Source organism: Triturus cristatus, chromosome 3_1 (assembly GCF_964204655.1).
Source record: "Triturus cristatus chromosome 3_1, aTriCri1.1, whole genome shotgun sequence".
Taxonomy (NCBI): domain Eukaryota; kingdom Metazoa; phylum Chordata; class Amphibia; order Caudata; family Salamandridae; genus Triturus; species Triturus cristatus.
Genome location: NC_140583.1, coordinates 126,921,375 through 126,945,194, shown reverse-complemented (window position 1 = coordinate 126,945,194; position 23,820 = coordinate 126,921,375). Strand labels below are relative to the sequence as shown.

At 44.8% G+C, this 23,820-nt stretch overlaps 1 protein-coding gene across 4 annotated transcripts in view; it reads left to right on the top strand.

The window, feature by feature from the left end:
- The window catches only part of SHANK2 (SH3 and multiple ankyrin repeat domains 2), a 2,937,835-nt gene that overhangs the window by 745,567 nt on the left and 2,168,448 nt on the right, over window positions 1-23,820 (top strand). The gene's annotated exons all lie outside the window — the stretch shown is intronic.

Below are 23,820 nucleotides of genomic sequence, written 5' to 3'. Positions count from 1 at the left end.
TGTTCACACCATAAAACATGATACCATTGGCTTATACCCAATTGATATATTTAATTTACTTATAAGCCCATAGTAAAGTGGTACTACATGTAACCAGGGCCTGTAAATTAAATGCTGGTAGTGGACCTGCAGCACTGATGGTGACACCTACTTAGGTAGCCCTCTCAAACCTGTCTCAGGCCATGTCAACCTGGCAAAATAAACCTTTTGCCAGGCCTAAGCCTTCTGTTTTTAATACATATAAGTCACCCATAGGGTAGGCCGTGGACAACCAAGAGGGAAGGGTGCAGTGTATTTAAAAAGTAGGACATTTTCTTTTAAGTTTTATATGTCCTGGTTTAAATTCGTTTTTCACTACTGCAATGCCTACCTTTCCATAGGATAACATTGGAGTTACTTTAATACATTTAACAAGCTGTAATTTCCAAATGGAAACATCTGACCAGGTCATGTTTGGTGTCTTTGGAATTGTAATGAGAAATCCTCTCTTATGCAAAAGTCAGATTTTTTATATCAATTTTGAAAAGGCCACTTCTAGAAAGTCAGAATTTTCCTGCCTTAGCCATTTGGTGCCTACAGCCTGTCTCTGGGTCACATGACAGGGTGTAGTTGACAGCTGGGATTGTTAATTCCTCTAAAACAGGGACCTTAGGTGTGCCTGAATGGGACTCACTGGCGAGATAGAAGGGAAGCCCTACTTACACTAGAATAGGCTGCATCCTGCCTCCACAAAAAGTGTTGCATACTCCCTGTAGTAAGACTGGAGCCAGATACAGGAAGGCAGGACACCTGTGCATTTCAACGGGGAACCCCCAGAAATCTTCACCTACTTCAAAGGCAGAATTAGGTATACATAGTGGACCTCAGACACCAACTCTCTAGTACCCTTCTGGGACTGTGGATACTCTGCCAGGAAGAAGGACTGCTCTGCTGCTGAAAGGACTGCCATTCAGCTGGACTGCTGCTCTAAAGGAACTGCTGCCCTGTTGTGCCTACCTGGTGCGTGCTGCCCTCTTGCTCGGGTGACGAGGACTGGATCTGCATCTGTGGACCCCAGACCCCAAAGTCCCTCCAAAGGCTAGTTGGATGACCTTGTGACTAGAGTCTCGGGGGACAGAATCAATCAGTCAATCAATCAATTAATTAATCAGAATTTCTATAGTGTGCTAAACTCCCCAGTGGTGCATCCAGGTGCTGCACGAGATGGGGCTATTTGAACAGCCAGGTCTTGAGGCCGATCTCGAATTTCACAAGGGAGGTGATGGTTCGGAGGTGGATGGGGAGGTCATTCCAGGCCTTGGCAGTGAGGTGGGAGAGGGCGCGTCCTCCGGCTTGGGTGCGATGGAGTCGGGGTATGGTGGTGAGGGCTAGGAAGGCCGAAGGCAGGTGTTTGGTGGGCTAGTGGAAGGTCAGGTGGTTGTTCAGGTATTCTGGTCCTGTGTTGTTCAGGGACTTGTAAGAGTGGGTGCGCAGTTTGAAGTGGCATCTCTTCTTGACTGGGAGCCAGTGCAGGCTGGAGAGGTGGGGGGTTATGTGTGATCATCTGGGTATGTCCAGGATGACTCTTGCTGCTGCGTTCTGGTTAGTTTGGAGGAGCTTGAGGAGGAGGGTGGTAGTTCCTGCGTGGAGGACGTTCCCATAGTCAAATCGTCTTGTGATGATGGCTTGTGTGACAGTTCTTCTGGTGTCTGTTGGAATCCATCGGAAGACCTTACAGAGCATTCTGAGGGTGTTGGAGCAGGTGGAGGCAACAGAATCGACCTGTGGTCTCATGGAGAGCTTGCAGAAAGCTCCAACAACCTTGACCCTAGCACCTGAACTCTGCCACCTGCGAGTCTACCCTGCAAAGTGGTGCCACCCAGATCGGGGCCCTTGGAAGTAGTCCTAAGGTGCTCTGCCAGCCTTTTTGGATCCAGCAGAACTGATGCATCTCCTCTGCTGCGCAACACAACCCTGAGCAGAACCAACGAATCCCCACTGCTGCGTGGGTCGGTTCCATTGCAAAGAGCGTCATCATAGCCCGCGCCCTAATCGGAACTGCCACTGCCCGGCTCATCCTCAACACAGGACATCGCATTCCTCTTTGACAGCAGCCTGGACGATGCCATACTCCGCATCGCAGCCTCACCGCTCCTCAGAACCAGAGCATCGCTCCAACTGCGTAACGCATCCTTGATGCTGGACTACGTATCGCAAGCCCTTGTCAACGGGATCTTCAGCACTGATGCTGGACCTCAGACTGCAGCCTTGATACATCGCAAAACAGACACATTGCTTCAGATGCGCAATGCATCTTTGACGCAGCCCCTTTCAACACTTCGCAATACAGGATTTGAAAAACTTTGTTCAGCAGGTCTTACTGGGTATCTGTAGCCAGTCCGTGCTCCATCACGGTTGGCCTGAATTTGTGACTGTGGCGCTTTGTACTTTTTGGTGCTCTTTTTACTGACATCTGTGTGAATATCTCTGTTTCTACTGATTGGATTTTGTTGTTTTGGTCTTGATGTATTTAATAAAATGATTCTTGTAAACTTGTGTGGGATCATTTTGTGATGTTTTCACTGTGTTCAATTTTTAAGTGTTATACAAATAATTTTCATAGTCCCTCTGAGTTAAGCCTGTCTGCTCTGTGCCAAGCTGCCAGAGGGTTGAGTACAGGTTAGTTTAGGGTTTGCTTGTGACTTTACCCTGACAAGGATTGTGGTTGCTGCTTGGGTAGGTCCCCCACCTCAACCAGTAACCCAAATTTCTTACATTGAGAAATTATAAAAACTCCTAATTAATAAAGTATAAAACTACATTTTTGAGGGTGAAATTAAAACAGAATGCTACATTTTATTTTACAATTTTAATTCTGTTATGAACGTGCAGACTGCACTCTATTTCCTCCTCATGGGTCACTCCCTGTTTGGAGGGAATATGTCTGTCCACAACTTGGGGATAGCTTAAGTGACAACATTGCTTACATAAAAGTCAGATGTAAGAAAAGTGGAAAGATTTTTTGACTTCTGATCAGTTGATATATTCATTGAAGGAAAAATGAATGTTGTTTCTGAAGTAAATATCTCCTTAAACTGGTTATACAGGTAGATGCAACCTAATAGCATGTGGAAGGTAATTAAAATAACTGTATTTTTGGCAGTCATGTTTCTCGTTTGTATATGCTTGCGCAAGTTGCATGGCATGTTGTTCATGTATACTGAAACACTGTGGTGAAATACAAAAAATGTATAAAAGACGCCGCAATGGATTTTAGTTTCGTCTTCCCTGGTTTTGAAACATATAGAGCTTTTTTGATATTCTAGGGAATTGCGGCATCATTGAATTCTTCAATAAGTTCTGAATACCATATTTGCAGAAGAGAGCCGCTAGCACTGTTCTAGTCTTAATTGGTAGTCTTCGAAAACTGTAACGATGCCTGGATGTAAAAAAAATGCTGGTACTAGGGTTTTAAATACGCGTCTCAATAAACCACCTCTATTTTATAGTAATTTGTCACATTGGATGTAGGGAAAGGTCATATCTGCTTCACAAAATTGCAAGGTGTATGCACAACTAGAAACACAAAGCCTAACAATGTATTCAATCATTTATGTATGCATTCGTTAAGGTGTGCACTTCCGCCAACCGACTTCATGGCACTGGGTAGACAGGTAAAAAGTTAAACAGGAGTTGGAGGAATGAGTCTTGCTCACCTTGGCTAACAGATGGCCTGGTGATCCATCCATCCTCTGCTTACTCTTGTGCAGCACAGGGCAATCTGAAATCTTAATTTCTTTCCAACATTTACATGCAATGCCTGGCACAACTAATGAGACCTCATCGACCACAATCCACAGTATTTGTGGCAACACATCCAGATTGATGCTGCTGAGACGGATGATCAAACTGCTTCACCAGTGTCTTCAGGCACACATTCTGGTGGAAGAAGGACAGTGAGCAGTGCTTCAACAACCTGATCTTGGTTATCAGGTTCCTACAGAGAACGCTACAACTTCCCCCTGACCACTAGAACTGAGACTATTTCCCCATAGGGCTATAGTTTGATGGAGAACTTTCTTCTGCCACTGCACTCACAAGGAAGAACAACTTCCAACTCATGATCCTGAACCTAAACCAACTAGCAACCTATCACCTGTCTGACATCCATCACCTATCTTACATCCATCACCTATCTGACATCCATCACCTATCTGACATCCATCACCTATCTGACATCCATCACCTATCTGACATCCATCACCTATCTGACATCCATCACCTATCTGACATCCATCACCTATCTGACATCCATCACCTATCTGACATCCATCACCTATCTGACATCCATCACCTATCTGACATCCATCACAGAAATCAACCAGAAATCTCTCTCCATTTAACTCCAAAACGAGATCACGAAGAACTACCTCATCTGACGGCCAATCCAGCTTCAGACCTGCCACCCTTCATCAGGGTGAAGAAGCCCTCCAGATCACCGACGCAAACCAGTCCTGATTCCGATCCAACTCATGCAGTGCGCAGCCTTTGGTATATTGAAAACATACATGGGCTTTCGAACCCTGTCCTTTGAAGGTTTTTTCCCTACTTCACCCACAAACATCAATTCATTCAAATAGGAACCTCAAGCTGCTTGTCTCCTGTGGAGTACCCTATAGCTCCATCCTGTAATCCACCACTTTCAACCTCCACGTGACACACCTTGGAACACTACTCCTCCAAAATAGCATAAAGGTTTATCAATACACCGATGACATGCAACTCTACAGGGATCACGCCACCACACATGGCATCCATTGATGCAAACTGCACCTTACTTTCATCAGAATGGATTTTCAGTCACAGACCTAATGCTAAACCCAGAGAAAACAGTATTCCTACAGTTTGTCTGTAGCAAAAAGCAATCACGCATTCAAGCTTGGCTCCCAGAAATTATTTTGGATAACTTTATCCTCATATAACACTGCAAAATCACTGGGGTGCTCCCTTGGCCCTGACCTCTCCTTCAAATACTACGTTGCCAAGAAACCTAAGACAGCTTGTTACCAACACTGGTTCCATGTAAAAGAGAAAACTTTGGTGCAGAAACCAACTTCAGAGCAATAGTCCAAAGTCTAGTTCTTTTGAAAATGGATGTTGGCTACACATTGCTTTGGAGTCTCCCTGACACAACACGTGAAAGGGCTCCAACGTGCTGCAGCCCATCTCATCATGGTCTAAAGAGTACAATCATATTGCACCAACCATGAATGATCCCAGTGGTACTTAAGAGCCCTTTCTTTGTGGGACTTCTCGCCATACTCTATTACTTAGAATGGGGTGAGGAGCGGAAACCAGAAGCACTCTGCCAGACACAGCCCCCAATGGTAGAGGAAAGCCCCGGTGCCCTGAATTGCGAGTTGTGCTATGCGGCAGCGCAGCTCCAGTGGACCATGCGATGGCGGAAAGATGGAATGACCCAGAATGAAAGGCTCTGGCACATGTGTTCGGTTATTAATTGATCCTTGAGCAGCTGTTCCCACCTGGACCCCCGGCCTCCCAGATATCCAGGCTCCACAGAGTTGCCAGGGTCTGCTGGGATAGATACATGCAGCCGAAAGGCATCCCTCGCCTGTCTGCCTCGCACTTACCACTGTGGGTGTTGCCAGAACAGAAGAAGATTGCACCCACGTTTGACAGACAACAGTAGGTGCAGGCTGGCATCTCCCATGTGGGCGATATGTATGAACTGGGCAAGCTGGGAGCGTTTCTGAGCATAATCGACAAATTCAGAATAGGACCAGGGCAGTTCACACATTGCACTGATGTATGGACTGCGCTCCCTGTGGGGACCGATGGAAACCCCTACTAATGACATGTTGCAGTGCCTGTGAACACATGGCAAAGGGCGCAAAGCGATCACAACTCTCTTCATTACCTTACATTCTCAGCAGACGCATGCCAGTAAAATGTTAGAGATAAAGAGGCACAGTGCCTTAATTGTGAGGTCACAGATCATTTGCGGTTTGCGGATAAGGCATATACCCAACATGTAGCTTGCATGTCCAGATTTAAAGTCATCCAGTACAACCACCAGTGCCATCCCTGAGGCGTGTTGGCTGAATGTTCCTGAATGCTCCCTCCGAGTGTCCTAGGGCAATCAGCCCAAGGCCCATTTTTATCACATGATATGGGTGTGCCCAGAGACAGCTAAATCTTAGTGACGGCATTATTCCAACCATGGTCTCTGCCTCCTAGAGTGGGTGCCTTGATCTAAAAAGATCAAACTGGAGTGCATAATGACTGACTGGGCACTGTATTGTACAAACATCGAATAGTCATGTCCTGGAAGCTGATGAAGCCCCGGTTGATGACGCACTGGCTAAGAGATTCGAAAAAGTAGGCGATAACAGAGCAATCTGTCATACACCATGCATAGCAACGGAATGCGCTTGCAATGAGGGTTAGCAGTTTGGACGCATATATCATTAAACTAGAAGCGAGGTTCGATGACAGGCTACCGTGAACGTGACATTGCAGACTGTGGCCAGAAAACCAGTCCAATCTTCCCACAGCGTGAGGTAGTCACGTATGGATGACGTCAACATTAAAGACATACACTAGCTCCCTCTCCAAGCCTGCTTCGTTTTCAAGATCAGCTATTTCACATATATGTATGCATGTATATGACATTTCAGTAGTGCATAACTAGCTGACAGGGCAGTGGAGCACTGTATATGGACTAAGACGAGCATAAAGTGAATGAGTAATGGGAAAGGATTCTGGGTTGTGCACGGTTATTGCATTGTGCTATACTGTTCTTTAAAGAGGTGTGTCTTTAACTATTTCCTATATTAGAGCAGTATAGGTGCAGTCCTCATGGATACCAGTATTCTGGTCTAGATCCTGGGTGCATAGATGGAAGAGGCTTGCTGTCTTGTTTTGTTTTAACCCTTCTTAGTCTGCAGTCGGATTATGTCCTGGATACACATGGTGAACTTGTCTGCAAGATAAGCGTGAGTGCTGGTCATGATGACTTTGCAAATGATGCAGATGTTTTTGGAGATGGTGTGGGCTGACAATGGGTGCCAATGGAGTTCCATCAGGATGGCGGTGATGTCATCAAATCGACATGCTGCGGTGTGTTCAATGACTCTGAGTGGTGCCGGTGTGAAGTCTGAGAAGAAATGGAGCAGGGCATTACCACCATCCAGATGCAAAAGTATAAGAGCTTGAACTGCAGGTCTCGCTTTCCAGTAGTATTTATTTGACTTTCCTTAGTAGAGAGAGCTGGCATCAGACTGTTTTTATTTTTTTGCCAGTGTGTTCTTTCGAGGGTGAGATTGGTGTCCAGGAGGAATCCAAGTGGCTTTGCATTCAGTGAAAGTTGGGGATCGAAGCCGTCAGGGTTTATGTCATTGAGCTACGTTTGTACTGTATCTTGCTTGATTTTCTTGACAAATAACAGGAATTCTGTCGTGGTTGGGTTCTGCTTCAGGTGGGCCCTGGACATCCATGCTGGGTAAGCAGTGGTTGAGGCATTAGATGTCTGAAGCAGAAGAGACTTTTAAGTAGAGTTCATACGCCACAGTCAATGGGTATTTTTTGTGACCTGGAGGTTATCATTTGAGTAAACTGTAGTCGATTGAAAATGTAGGAGGAAAATCAGAGAAGGACATTGACGATGAATCCCATTTGAGACTTCGAGGAGCGCAAGAGTGTGGTAAGTTCAACTGTGAAGACGACTGCTGAGATGTTCAGCAATAATGAGGCAGCAGTCATCTCCACCTATGCCCAAAAAGGGCACTGCCTACCATGTGTAAGTTAGTGGTCTTCGTGCTTCAGTGTGATCTGAAGCCAGACTGGTAGTCGTCCTGAGGATGGTATCATTAATGTGATCTTGGCGTCAACATAGATGGATGGTTCTATGATCTTGCGGATGAGTGGTAGGTGAGTGATAGGCCAATAGCTGCTGAGGTCATCATGGTGTAGTATTGGCTTCTTTAGGAGTATGAAGATGTGGCCTGTCATTAGAGGTTCTGAGACAATGTACTTTGTGAGGGTGGAATCGACAATGGTAAGGAAGGTAGCGCACAGGCATTCGCGCTGTCATACCCGACTGCGGCATAGCTTAACTGCCAAAAATTGCACTTTTGCACTATTATCGCACTTTGCTGTTGTTTGCACTAATCATTTTTTAAACATCTTACTGCTTTTATTGTAAATGTTTTAATTTGTAAATGCGCATCGGCGAGTGGCTGAAATTCTGATTGCTTACTCACGGTAATCCTCGAGTCCCACTCCCCGGTCCACCACGGCTTCCGAATAGCCGATTTTTGTGGAGGGAGCTGGGAAACATAGGCAAGCCAGGCACCATTGGAACCAGCATGTAACGGCCGCCATCTTAGGTCGGTCGCTGCTCTAGTTGTTCCCTGGCCTGACAGGAAGGCTACTTATGCTCCCACTGAGGCGGACGTGCAGCAGAAGGTAGCGCACAGGCATTCGCGCTCTCATACCCCACTGCGGCATGACTTCACTGCCAAAAATTGCACTTTTGCACTTTTATCGCACTTTGCTGTTGTTTGCACTAATATATTTTAAACATCTTACTGCTTTTATTGTAAATGTTTTAATTTGTAAATGCGCATCAGCGAGTGTCTGAAATTCTGATTGCTTACTCACGGTAATCCTCGAGTTCCGCTCCCCGGTCCACCACGGCTTCCGAATAGCCGATTGTTGTGGAGGGAGCTGGGAAACATAGGCAAGCCAGGCACCATTTGAACCGCCATCTTAGGTCGGTCGCCGCTCCAGTTGTTCCCTGGCCTGACAGGAAGACTACTTAAGCTCCCACTGAGGGGGAAGCGCAGCGGACGCGCCGCCGGCACACCAAAGGCAAGCCCATCTGCGCCCGTCCCCACTCGTGCCGCACTCAGTGCCAACCACGCTGCCGGTCACCGGGCAAAATGGCACCCATAATATCATACAACAGAGGTGAGCTCTTGGCACACTCGAACAGATCCCCGGCATGTCCTGGCCCAATCTTAGGAGACACAAAGAATACGAGGACGCAGACCTGTAATTATTGTAACCTCAGGCTCTCAGACATCAAATGTAAGCCCTATCAAAAAAGAGATCCCACAGCCAACTAATGTTGAGCACATCAATACCAAGGTCCCACAAACCAAAGTGTCCCGTGCCAAGCGTCTCCAAGACCTGCTGCAGAAAGGTCTTACTGGAAAACCCAGGAATAAACTTTTGAAGAAAAGTAGAGGCGGCACCAGGGATGAAGTCACATATCCAAAAAGGCCATCATTTTTCTAGAAAATCCTTTATTCATCTTCAAATAATGGTAGATATATACAGGACAACAGCCAACGCGTTTCGTTCCAGTTGATGGAACTTCATCAGGGCTTAGAGTTGTAAAGATATAGAACACAAACGTGTACGTATACGTGTAGGTTCAGCAATGATTACTTAAATACTGCAGCGTTTCGATTGACGCTTCGGTCATAGTGGACCATACCCGTAGTATAGAGGCAAAGCTTTGCCTCTATACTACGGGTATGGTCTACGTTTGTGTTCTATATCTTTACAACTCTATGCCCTGATAAAGTTCCATCAACTGGAACAAAACGCGTTGGCTGTTGTCCTGTATATATCTACCATTATTTGAACTACAGGTTCTCCAGAATACCACTGCTAGATAGCTCTTCGGTCTGCCCAAATTCACATCTGCTAAACAGGCTCTCAACACACTGCACTGGCTCCCAATCGAGAAACGAATTAGATTCAAAGCATTATGCGTTGCTTTTAAGGTTGCTGGTTAAGGTACCATCCTCCCGCCTCCAAAATGGGGAGGCAAAAGCTTCTTCGATATGACATCCAGATGGTGGAACAAATTACCTTTCCATCTAAGAAACTCCACCGATCTCTTGTCCTTTAGGAAAGGACTGAAAACGTGGCTCTACACCCTGTAAACTGGGCTTGCATGGGTTCATACACACACAGTGCTCTGTGAACCTCCTTCACAAGCGCCTAGACGCCCCTAGGTAGTAGAGCGCTATATAAATAAATAAATAAGCAGGTGTAAGAGAGTGTCCCCAGAAAGTGCATTGATGAAGGATGATAGTAAGGCCTCATTTTTATAAGAAGTGGGTATGAGGTAGTTGAGTCCGTCAGCAGATAGCTAGAGTGGCGTAGAGTGAAGTGCTGTAGAGTGTAGTATGTATAGAACATAGAGTTGAGTAGAGTGGTAGAAATTTGAGTAGAGTGGCATACAATGGAGTAGCATAGAGTGGAGATGCATTGAGGCGAGTATGTTGGCATAGATAGGAGTGGTGTAGAGTAGAGTGGCGTAGAGTGGAGTGGCGTGGGGTGTGGTGTAGTAAATGGAGTTAACAGCAATATCTGGGAGAGACAGGTCTTTACAGGCTGACCATCTTCTGTATTTTTCACTGAAGAAGAGGTTGATGGCATTGTACTTTTCTATGGAGTGATGAATAGATGGGTCCCACAGGAGGTGGATTGTCTTGAACAGCGTTCTGCTTCTGTTGGTTTCCCCAAGAAGGGTGTTGTCATAGTACTTTGTTTTCGCCGATTGGATGAGCTGTCTGTGTGTTGCACAGAAGTTCTGCTTTTGTACCATTTTAAAACAGATGGACCACAGCAAAAGTAAAATATGTGGACTGCCCATGAATAGAAAGGCATTGTCTTCTAATTATATTTAGACATTATACATCACAGGAGTAACCTGAAACATAACTAAGTGGTATTGCAGATGTTTGTTATCTTCTGACAGTCTGTTAACAAATACGTGGTGTATGGTATGTTGAGGTCGGGTCTGTTTCTCCATACCTGTCCATCACCTGTATCATATATATTTTGTTAAGATCTTAAGGGTGAAGCACTATTGGAGCATGATACATGCATGACATAAATGAGACCACTATTCAGTTCACGTATCCACAGAAGAAATCCTACTAGGCCAATGCTTTTGGTCTGTGACGGCCACTAAAGAGAGGTTTTGGCTTATGCTGTCACCATTGGGGTTGCTATCTCAACCGAGCATTTAGTAGGAATAAATATCAACGGTGGTCTAGTTTTAGTTGGGCTATCTTATCTAGGCTTAAACATTATGCACTACATGAGTTTATCAAACCTATGTGTTGGGACATGAGAAAGATGCGACAGACTATCCTTATGTGACCAGGTCATCTATTACTATTCAACAACAACTGTGTATTTCTAATGCTGAAGGTAGCGAGACCACTATGCTGCCATTCTGGGACTACTAATGGAAAATTGTGTCATCCCAATGAAAAATGTGAGGAGGTTTTCTCAAGAGCCACCACCCTTTCAATATTCTGCATGGGAAGTACATGGACAGCAAACTAGAAAGTCATACCTTCCCTAAAACTTACTAAGGAAATAACTTTTTTTTTTAAAACCTCAAAGGAGGGCTTTGACAAATTGATAAATGCTTGAAATTGTTTTAAGTATTTTTGAAAATGTTTAGTGGATCTTATTACACTATTACAATTCTTTAAATAAACTTTCGTTGTAGGTGAGCTAGTTGAGATGATTTGCTTAAAAAGAAACAACATATTCATAAGCTAACTATCAAAGAAGCAACTACTTCCATCAGCTACAAAGAGTGCTCAAGGGGCTTAATTACAGAGAGTGCTAAAAGTTGCCAAGGTTTATATCTCCATAACCTTTTAAAACTGCGTGTTTTTTTGGGTGTTCAATGCGTTTCTCAAGTTTTAAATTAAACAAATAGTGGTTGAAAAACTACCCTACAATTAGGTATTTAGGAAAACAGTTTGAGCTGGACTTTGAGGCTGATGGGTAATGATGTGTAAGGCGCACAAATCTCATCGCTGGGATTTTTGCTTATTGAAAAGTTTACACAATACCCAGCCATGCCAAGGTGAAAAATAGTTGATGTTGGGAATTTTTGATAGTGCTGGCCCTGACAGCATCCCAGTAGATGTTGATCATCATGACACAAATGTATGGGCCCAATATATACTGGTCATTGCAAGCAAGATAGCATTGGGTGCCCCGATTCTGGCATCATGGCAAGGTGCTGAGGTGGTCCCTGTATATAAAAATGGGACAATAGTCTGCCCGCCAAATATAAGCCTATTAGCTTTATTGAGTGCCTGCAGAAAGTTTTCTGCCGAATGGTATTGATTAAAATTCAGTAGTGGGTTGAAGGTAATGATATAATAAGCCCACTGCAAGCAGGCGTTAGACCTAAGACTTCAACGATAGATTAGGTCTTCCTTTTTGCTACCACATATTGGAAGACGGTCTTGATTGGCAAAGATGACTTGTAGTTCGTCTTTGTCGATATTAAATCTGCTTTCGACCTGGTGCCACGATACCGATTATTGGTGGTCCTAGGAGAAAGGGAGATGCCCTCTGATATACTATCTTTACTAGTCAGACTACATGATAAGAACTTAGACAGGGTGCGATGGGGCTTGCAGGGACTACTAACAAAAAAATTCCAGTATCGAATGGCGTCCGCCAAGGCTGTGTCCGAGCTCCCACTTTATATGCGAATGGGCTGGTACAATATCTCCTAAAAGTTGATGCTGATGCCCTAACCCTGCTACATGGTAAAATACCACTGTTGCTGTTTGCTTATGATACTTTTCAATTAAAAAAAACCCCTAGTGGTCTGCAAAAACTTTTAGTCCGCTTTAGTGACTCCTGCATGGAACGTGGCCTGCAGATCAATGTTGATAAATCTAAATGTATGGCTTTTAATTATCACAAAAGATTTAAGGGGAAGCTACCCATGGAAAGTGCGTTTCTGGTACAGGTACACTCTTTCACATACTTGGGTATCAAAATTACTCCCAATTTATCATGGGGTCAACATATAGACGTTGCAAAACATAAGCAAAGAGCCAGAATAATTCTAAAAGACCAGCATTCCAGTTTCACTAGGCCTATTGCTCCAGCCCTGAAAATGTACAATGCAAAGGCTTTAGGGGCTGCATTGTCTGGGGCTGAGCTATGGGGGTTTGATGATATCACAGGGTTGGCAAAATCAGAAAATAAATTTGTCAGAGAGCTGATTGCACTCCCTGTGAGCACCCCTTTGTACTCCTTGTTCATGGATTTGGGTTTGAAAAGGGTAGCTCAGAAAGTACACCTGCGTCCCTTACTTTACTGGTGCAGAATCTGGGTCACTCCTGAGTTAGCACATTACGCATCGGCACTTGGTGAATTGATTAAGATGGATACTGCCAACAAAGTACCATGGCTGACCTCAGGAAAGCAGCTATTGAAGGCGATTGGCTTCGGCGATGTAGGGCTCCTTCCGGAGAGTAGTAATATCCCCACTAAGGGCGAGATAAAAAAATGTTACTGGGCCTACGTCCTGCAGAAAGATGAGGGTAAAGTAGGGAATGTATCACTAACTGGTGACTTCTTAAATTTTAAGTCCACCTATTGGTTAGAGCAGTACTGGGACTTGATAATTTTCCCTTTTGACAGAAAGCTTTATCATCAGTTGAGAGTGGGCACCCTCCCTGTAAAGGCTTTTACTGCTAAATGGAAGGGAGGAGCTAGTGAGGATTGCCCATTCTGCGATGGGCACAAAGAGACTATTCTGCATGAGCTGTTTGTATGCCCTTCGTATGCTAAGCTTCGCTCTGCCTGGAGTGCACCAGTGTGTCGGCAGCTATGCACCGGTAGCTACCTTGAAGCTTTAAGAATTTTACGCATGGACCCTTATTTGCTGTATGTGTGCGCTGCTACAAAATACTTGGGTCTAATGAGGGCGAAAAGGAGGGCAAATATTTATGCCAATTAATCCTAAGGGTTTGGAATTGTTTCAGCTGATTGTGAATTTAAAATTATATTTTATAGTGAATGCTGCTTGTAACAGTCTTATTCTAATCAAACATTAATTGTTGCTTGTTATGGACATAAATAAGTGTTTTTGGTGATTAACTGTTATTATCACGGTACTGCATGTATGTAAAATATATATTTATTGTTTACTTTTATAGCTTATGCCAAAATAAAGTTATTTATAATGATGACAAAGTTAAATACTCACAGCTTTGGCGATAGAATTTAAATTTTATACATCATCAGTACATTCATTGTGAAGTCAGTCGTATCGCTGAGTAAATTGCGAGTTATGCTTTTGTAGGGGCATATTTACAAGGGCTTTATATCCGCTTTTTTGGCTTTTAAAGCCAAAAAAGCAGAGATAAAACTATCGCCCTATTAACAAGAGGGTGCTAACATGCATTAGTGCATGTTAGCAGCCTTTTACCCAACGCCTCCCTTTGCATCTCTAATGAGATGCAAAGTGGGTGTCACTGAGCAGGACAACCTTGTAAATATCGCTGTTGTTCACATCGCGATATTTACAAGACTGCCCCAGCATTTTCGCACACGTTAGTTTTTGGAGAAAACCGCTGTTTTCTCCAAAAAATAACGTCTGCTAAACTGCAGACTTACCTATCCCTAACATTGGGGTGGATTATGCCGATATGACCCTGTGGGTCGTATCAGCAATGTTATCGCCGTTTTGCAGGGAACATCGCTGGAAAACCAGCGATGTTCCCTGCAAACGGCGATAACCTCGCTATCTCTGGAATCTTTATCGCCCTGGAGAAACACGGTGTTAATAACACACTACCAGGGCAATAAATTCCAGAGATAGCCTGCGATAATATAATTATCGCTAAGTACGGCCAGTGATAATTATCGCTGGCCGTTGTTAATATGTCCCGTAGTGTGGTAGAGTATAGTAGAGGGAATAATTACAGTTAACTGAGAGTTGATGTGAACTTTAGGAGGGTCAAACATCTGAGGGAGTGAAGGTAGTGGTAGGAAGAAAATGACCACTAATGTGACCTGCTGATGTTTGATTGGTGAATGAGTTCCCGCCGTTTAGCTGTGACCCTCTTTGTGTTTAATGAAATGATTGCAGGCTCCCCCGCAGTCTCTCATGATCAGCTGGACATGCGTGAGTGCCCTCAGTTCGTCTATGCAGATGAGTGGCACCCACACTTCTCAGCTGGGCTTTCCTTCATCTATGAGACTCCTCTGGCTCTTCTCAGGAGGAAGCTGCCATTGTGAGGCCTTTACAGAATATTATCATAATCTTTCATTAACATTCTGGATTCTCATTATTATTTCACTCTCATTTTTAATTAGTCTGATCCTTTATTAACATTGCTCATTATCTTGTGCATTTGCTTGTTGCGATGGGGCTGGCTTGAATATTTGCTATTCCATAAGGTGCTGTCAGTTTCGGAAAGGTTGACGTTAAACTTATTTTTTATTGAATTTTGCATTGTTTAATTCACTCTGTATTTCTTTGTCTATAATAAGAGAACTCAATGTGTTAAGATGCTAGCATAACTTGAAACATAGGGCCTGATTACAATGTCGGGCGGACCATCACTGACAGCCATTGGTGGCAGTCTGCCCATCAGACAGGACATAGGTCAAACCACCACATTACAATGCAGGACGTCAGACCACATTGGCCGGGGGGGGAGGACCGCTACCTCTGATAGGATCATCTTATCTCGATAGCGCGGTGGTCTGAATTGTACTCCACCAAGAGGTGGGGCCGAGGCAGAGCCCGCTGTCGGGATTACGCAGTCCCTTCCGACAGCCTTTTCATAGCCATCTGACTTCCAGAAAGGAACTTTGGGGTCCCCAAACAGGAACCCCATCTCTCGTGGGCCACAGCAGAGTGGCCCAGGAGGCACATGTAGTGCCCCCATACATCTATGCACCGTGTGCCATGCACCACATAGTGCATGGTCCACAGTGCATGGATATGAGAAAAGTATTAATTTTCCAATTCCCTTTTCCCTTTTTCTGGGCTGCTGCACAAGCCACTGTAAATGAGCACTTTCCAACCACCACCACAACGGTCACATCGTAATTAGGCAGCTGGACCGCTGACTGCTTGTCGGGTGGTCTACTGACCACTGCAACAGTGTACGGCTGTCCGACCGCCCGTTAATGTAATCAGCAAACAAATGATGGACGAAATGCTAACAATGCAAACATTCTCCCCCAGTGAAAAGATCTAGGTTAAATCCACCGTTCTTTTGCCCACTACGCCACCCCAGTTTGGACCCAGCCATATGCAAATCAGTCTTGACCCTGTGCCCCATGGGAACAGTCCAGACCGAACTGCCAGGCCAGGTCCTCCCTGGACTGGAAACAAGCATCCTGGGACCGGTTTCAGGGTATGTCACCCTTCTTCAGCTAGGCTAGCTTGAATCCAGTGGCGCAGTGAGCAAGGGACCCACGTCTGGGCATACCCATCCCACTTAGGGCGAAAAGTGTTACCGCAAACAAATGATGGACGCAATACTGAAATGCAAACATTCTCCATCGTTCTTTTGCCCACTACGCCATCCCAGTTTGGACCCAGCCATATGCAAATCAGTCTTGACCCGGTGCCTAATGGGAACAGTCCAACCCGAACTGCCAAACCAGGTCCTCCCTGGACCGGAAACAAGCATCCTTGGACCGGTTTCGGGGTTTCACCCCTCTTCAGCCAGGATAGCTTGATTCCAGTGGCACAGTGATCCCGGGACCCACGTCTGGGCATACCCAACGCACTTAGGGCGAGAAAGCAAAAGACACACAATTGATGGATGGAATGCAGAACAAATCAATACATTCACGCCCAGTCAAGAGATCTGGGTTAAATCCATCATCCTTTTGCTCACCATGCCACCCCAGTTTAGACCTTAGAAAAGACCGCAAATTTCCACAGCAATCTCTCACGTTCAACAGTGTAAAGTTTTTCTCCACAGGGCAAGGTACTACAGTGCTAACAGATCTAAGCCATCCAAATACTACACACAGCGTGCAAGTCAAATAACTGAATATGTACATCATCATTCCATGCTAGAATATATTTGCAGAATTTTTATTTACAAGGTTACACTTTTCAGAGCTATTCTATGAAAAGTGGAATTGCAGAGTGTTGGAAATTGGCTAATTGGTTTTGGGGGGGGGGGTGAAACAGTGCTCAAGCAACAACCACAATTTCTGTCAAGGTAAAGTCACAAGAAAACCCAAAATTAACCTGTGCTAAACCCTCTGGCAGCTTGGCATGAAACAGTCAGGCTTAACCTGAAGCCAATGTGTTAAGTTGTATGCAGTACTTTAAACAATAATAACATGAAAACAACACTCAAGGAAAATCACACACCGATTAAAAAAAAATAGAGTACATTTTAAAAGATTATTTGATATCAAAATTCCAATCATTGGAAACGGAGGTATGCAATTTTAATGTTTTGAGTAAAAACAGTGTCTAGAAGCGCGAAGCACCAACTGTGGTTATCTGGCTGCACTGGCCCGGGAGAATGTAACAAGTTCAGACTGACCATGATGAAACGCAGTTCAGACACAGGGACCGAGTTAGGCCCACTAAACAAAGTATTTTTAATCCTGGTTTGCGGTGCGTTGAGATTTCCTGCATTGAGGATTCATCATGCAGCAGCAGTTTTGAGGAGCAGCGGGGCTGCAATGCGTGTCCTGTGTCTTCATTGAGGATCCCATCGTGGAGGGGTTTGTAATGCGAAAATCTGCTTTGAAGATGGGTCCTGTACCAATGGTTCTCAAGAAGCTGTGGTATTATGATGCAAAGTCATGCATCGTTGTCTAGGATTATGTCGATGAGGGGCTTGCAATGCAAAGGCCTGCGTCAAAGATGTGTCATGGAGCAGCACTACTAAGGCAACTGAGGTCTGGTGTGGGGGATACATCATGCTTCAGCTGTTCCGAAGTAAAACAACGAAGAGATTTGTTATGATGTGTCAGTTCTGCTCACAAGACCACAGCTGGGCTGGAAGAGAACCTTCAAGCATAATTCTAAGGGACTAGAACTAGGGCAGCACCACTTGGGGAGTAGGACTCACAGAAGACCAAGCCCAGGTGCGCAGTTCAAGGTGGTTGGAGCCTTTTCTGTCCCGGAGGCTCTGATCTGGAGACCAGCCAACTAGCCCTTGAAGTCACTCAGGTGGCCTTAGCATCAAGATGCAGGTCCAGTCCTTTCTCTCAGGCAGCAGGGTAGCAGAACTTTTGCAGAGTAGTACAGCAGTCCTTCAGAGTCTTCCACATGTTTGGGAGAAGACCATCCTAAGGCTGACAGGTCTGACATGTGTTGCACCACCTAGCGCAAAGTCGGGAGAACTGCCCAACCCTCTAGGAGTTCTCATCACTAAGGTTGAAGAACCTGGATAGACCATCAGCACCTGCATGGACTTACTGAAGACGGTCTTTCACCATAAAGACCGTTTCCTATAGGGAGAAAGACCACCTCTCCAGCTTGGGGTTTTGACCCCTCATTTGCATGAGCCTCTTAAGGGGCCAGCAGTCAATCTCTGACTAGAAGTGAGTCCCAAACAGGTATGGTATCAGTTCCTTCAACGTCCAGACACAGCAAAGACCTCCCTCTCAATACTACTCCACCTCTGTTCTCAGGAAAGTAACCTCTTACAAATGAAGGCTACTGGTTGGTCTATGCCCTAACTGTGCTAGCACATCCCCTACACCATGCTCTGAGTCATCCTACTGTTCATTGAAATCCTTGTAGAAAGCAGGAGCCTTGAGTACAGGTGCAGTGCACATAGCTTCATTGAGGGAATGGTGCCATAACCCTTAATAAACCTCCTGTATTGTCCAGTGAGGCCCAGGAAGTCCCTCACCTCGGTCTGTGTTTTGGGGGGTTGCCTAAGTTCTGCAGTGGAGCCTGGTGGGGCAGCCTTTGGTATCAACACCACTGGGCTGGACCTGGGACTGCTGGAGGGCTCAATCACAATTAACCCTAATAGGTGATTATATTGGTGACCTATAAGCATTAAAATGGAAGGTTTAAGCCTTGTAAAGTTTTTTTGACAGGTCAAAATGACAGTTTAAAACTGCATTACAGTCTTCAATGGCAGGCCTGAGACATGTTCTAAAGTACTAATTTAGTGGGTGGTACAATCGGGGTTGCAGGCCCACTAGTAGCATTTCATTTACAGGCCATGAATAATGGTAGTACTACTTTACTATAGACCTACAAGTGTGACAATTAGGTGTAGGCCAATTTTACCATGTTTTAGGGAGAGCGTAAAAGCTCTGTATATTGTAGACCTAGGCGATGAACTGCGATCTGTTTGCTGATTTTTTTTTTTGCACTCCACGGAGCACATGGAGTTGGAGCGCAGTTTTTTCCTCGCTCGCGCTCGCCAATGTAAAGTTAGCCTAGTGCGAGAAAAACCCAACACAAGTCCATCTCCCACTGAGATTTCTCAATGCGGGCATGCGCGGAGGGTTGCGACCACTCGTGTTAAGAAACATCTGTTCATGTTCAGGAAGCTGCTGCTCGAGTAGAAAATCTACTTGAATGGCAGAAAAAAGTAGCTCTCTCTTGGGCTGCACATGGTGCTATTCACGTTCATTTTTCATTGCAGGGCAAACACCAGGTGCTAAAAATCAATGTGAAAGCGCACGACCTAAGAAACTCCACCACTTGCGGAATTCCGCATAGCACGGCAGAGTTTTTAGGTCACTTTGTGGAGTTCTGCATAAACGCCGCAAACTCTGTCCAGACCTTTTCTGTTGTCATTAACAAACACCCCACCCTCAAATGCCCTTTTAAGATTTGATTTTTTTGCCCTTAAGAACATGTCATCGGTGTGGCATATTTCTTGGGTTGCAGCTAGATATAGCACTCCAGAGATAGCCTGCTGATGCGTACCACACTTTGCTGGATTGCCTATCCAAGACATTAAAGATGCACAGGCAATGTCACACCAGGTGCAAGTTCTCTGTGAAAATATTGGCCTGATTTAGATCTCGGCAGATGGGAAATAAAAATCCCATAATATCTTATATGATTTATTTTTCGCAAGACAGGATATCCGTCGCCGTAGTGACGGAGTAACCTGTCTGCCGAGATCTCAATCCGGCCCTATATACTGAAAAAATGGAATGGAGAAATGTCTACTCGAAAATATAGCCTGACAAAATAATAATCTTACATAAATATATTGGTGCGACATTTTGAAATTGTTACAATTTCTTAAATTCAACCAAACTCGCTTGACTCCTATCATACAAGTAGTTTAGCTTAGTATTTTGTCTCCAGTCCTGGCATATATGATGGCAGGGTTGATAGTGCCTTTAGAAACAATGACATTTTAGCAGTGTTGTCTTGATGCACATTAACAATGTTCTGCTTTTAAGGTCTCGGCTGCAACTATGTTGGCCAGTCCTCTTGCATTCAATTGATAGAGTGGGTTTTGGGTCAATCTCTTGCTCATGATTGGAGGGCCTTGTTGTCTATCCCACTTCCCTGCTGCTGGTCTAATAGCTTTTTTCCCTACTCTGTAGCTTGTCTCACTTAGACGTGTTTTATTCTCACATTGTTCTGATTGGTTGACTGTATGCTTCCATATTGTTTGTATTCAGTGAAGGAACATTTTCCTTTCACTTTCAGCACTCCATTGGAATGCTTTTTTTACTCTGTGTGCTGCTTTCTCCCTCACATTCCCACCCTGCTGTGCCAGCTCATATGTTGCCTTCCACACTCCTTCTGGTAAGTTTATTATTTTGTCAAGAAAATATGCCCCGTATTGTGGCCCCTGGATCTTGGCACTATGTGACATTTACTAATACCTCACTGGCAACACCATACTTCCCACTGTCCCTCCCCATTGAGTAATTTTTACTTTAATATTGTTTTTTTCATTTAAGGGTCTGGCAGCGACAATCTGATGCCTGCCAATCCTTTAGTAGAGTGGTTTTATGCCCGTATTAGTTTTTCTTTTCAATTTACCACTCCAAGAGTGGCTGGAATGGTAAATCACAAAAAGCAAAACAAAACGGTGGGCACAACGTGACGCTTGTGTGCTTTTTATAAAAAAATAAGAAACCTTTCTTAAATTGTTTTTAAAATTATCGCTGTGTCTGTTTTACTGTTCAGGCTGCTGACTGTTCTTGCGGTGCCCGCCTGTTAGAGCGGATCCGCCATCCTCTGAGGGTCAGCAGTCTAGTCTTTTCTTTAGCCCAATACCTACTTAAGGAGCATGATGGCGTGGCCGCGCAGCATAGCTATGTGATCAGATCGGTGAGGTGGGGTGATTGCCAATTTGCACATCTGCGCTCTGCTTTTTATAAAAAAAATAAGAAACCTTTCTTAAATTGTTTTTAAAATTATCGCTGTGTCTGTTTTACTGTTCAGGCTGCTGACTGTTCTCGCGGTGCCCGCCTGTTAGAGCGGACCCACCGTCCTCTGAGGGTCAGCAATCTAGTCTTTTCTTTAACCCAATACCTACTTAAGGAGCACGATGGTGTGGCCACGCAGCGGACGCGTGCAGTGGGAGCGCTGCTGGCGCACCGCTGGTGCGCCTAAGGCAAGCCCGTCTGCCCCGTACGCGCACCGGCCACGCACGGCGCCGGCAATCCTGCCCGTTTTGACACAGGGGATGATTACACTAAAAAAAATCTGCTACTCCAGCGAAGTACTAAGACAGCTTGGTAAGTCTGTGAGTGGTAGGATCTCTACACTTCATTTTGAGGAGACGGCTGGCTCTGTGGCTGATTTTGTGAGGAAGAGTGTTTGATGGGATGGCTGCTTAATGTCAGATCCCTACCCAAACATTGTGTGGAGATCCAGTTATTGATTGACTTGCATTGCCTAGACGTCCTTTTCATGACGGAAACCTGGACACCTCCGGGATCAGAGGTGGACTTAGGCCTGGCCTGGCCTGCCCTTATGGATATAAAATTTTACACAAACCTCGAGCCAGTATTTAGGGAAAACTTGAATTTCGACCAACTGGACATTGATGAAGTCGAAGAGTTCGAACTTATGGGTTTCTCATGAAAAGATCATAAAGGTTGCTCTCTGGTGGGCATTATTTGTTATAGACCCCCAGGAGTGGCCAGCTCATCTCATATGCAGGGACTGATTGATGTCATCTGCAATATGGCCCTTGCTCATTCTAATTTAATTATCCTGGGCGATTTTATCTTGTGGCTGAATGGAAATCTGGATTCGGTCTACAGTTATCTGATTCAATCCTTTGAGAGCCTGAGCCTAGGCCAATGCATTAACAAAGCCACCCATAAGGGGGGGGAACACATTGGATCTGATCTTCTCTAAAGCACAGGCTTTGGGAGTAGTTGAAATCCTTCCGGTCGGCTGGTCCGACCATTATTTGATCAAATTTCAGCTACTGGACCCTAGAAAGGCACGCTCAACAACTACGGAGGTAAGGGCATGTAAGAGTAGAGATTGGAAGGGACTTTAAAAAAAGGTTAAGATCACCTCATCCCCGTTTTTTTTCTTTGACAATGATTTTAATAATGGGGGTCTGTGGAGGACAACTATATAGACTTCTGTGACCAGACTGAAATTAGGTTAGACCAGATTGCCGCCATGAAAACATTTTAAGAGGACCGGCAGGCCATCGGCCTGCTGGTATAATGATCATCTTAAATCCTTAAAACTGATCTGCCGACAGGCGGAGAGGAAATGGAGGAAGGCTTACTTGGATGTGGATAAACTCATATGGAAGGCTGCAATAGTGGACTACAGGAAGGGAATTGACTCAGCAAAATCAGAATTTTTCGCTAATACTATTTTAAATTCTAAAAATCTATCTAGAACAATCTTTCAAATAGTTAAGGATATGACGGTCTCTGAATGTACACAATCCACAATTCCACCAACTCGAGCTTTATGTTACAACTTAGCGACTTTCTTTATAGAAAAAATAAGCAATATTATTGATGGCCTGAGGGCGACTAACGCTTCTAGGAAAGAAGGCCTCACCCTGGAAACTGATGGGCTACAAGATAATGGCAAGGTAAATGGGGCAGAGTCAGATTCTCTGACCTCCCTGAACCACTTTGATCCTTTCTCGGAGGAGATCTTTAATGGAATTGCTTTGGGTGTGTCATCAGGCTCCCCATTAGATCCTCTCCCACACAAAATTTGGAAGGATTTGGGTCCTGAGCTCTTTCCTATTTTGCGCCAGATTGGTAACAGTTCTCTAACTTCTGGATTAGTACCAGCATTTTGGAAACGAGCGGTGGTTACTCCGCTCTTAAAAAAAGCGACATTCGACCCGACCTGTGCTGGTAACTATAGACCAATTTCTCTCTTACCATATCCGATTAAAATCATCGAACGTCTGGTCAGCAGAACTTTGTCTCAATTCCTGGAATCTAATTCTAGGTTAGATAATGTCCAGTTTGGCTTCCGTCCTGGTCACGGAACGGAAACTGCTTTGGTGACTGTGTTAGACGATCTTCGATTGCGGGCAGACAGGGGACAATCTGGCATTCTTATTTTGCTCGACCTGTCTGCCGCTTTCGACACGGTCAACCATGACATCCTGCTGACCAGACTAGAAGAGGTTGGGGTGTCCGGAACGGCACTGGAGTGGTTCTGTTTGTATCTTTTCAGCAGGTGTCAGGCGGTTTCTCTCACGCCGTTTCAATCTAAATTCTCCAATGTCCACCATGGTGTTCCTCAGGGATTGGCGATTAGCCCTATTCTCTTTAACATCTATATGAGACCCTTGATTGAAATTATAAAGACACATGGTGTGAATTTGGTGAATTACGCTGATGACACTCAGCCCTTCTTTTCTTTAGAGGGAGATCAGTCAATTTCTCTGGTGACTTTTCATGACTGTATGCATGACACTGCTCACTGGCTTCAATTCAATTCAGATAAGACTGAAGTCCTATACTGCACAGTGGGGAAAGTCCCCCCCCCCTTTTCCTGACAATTTTTGGCCTTCTTCAGCTGCTCTGGTTCCAGCCAAA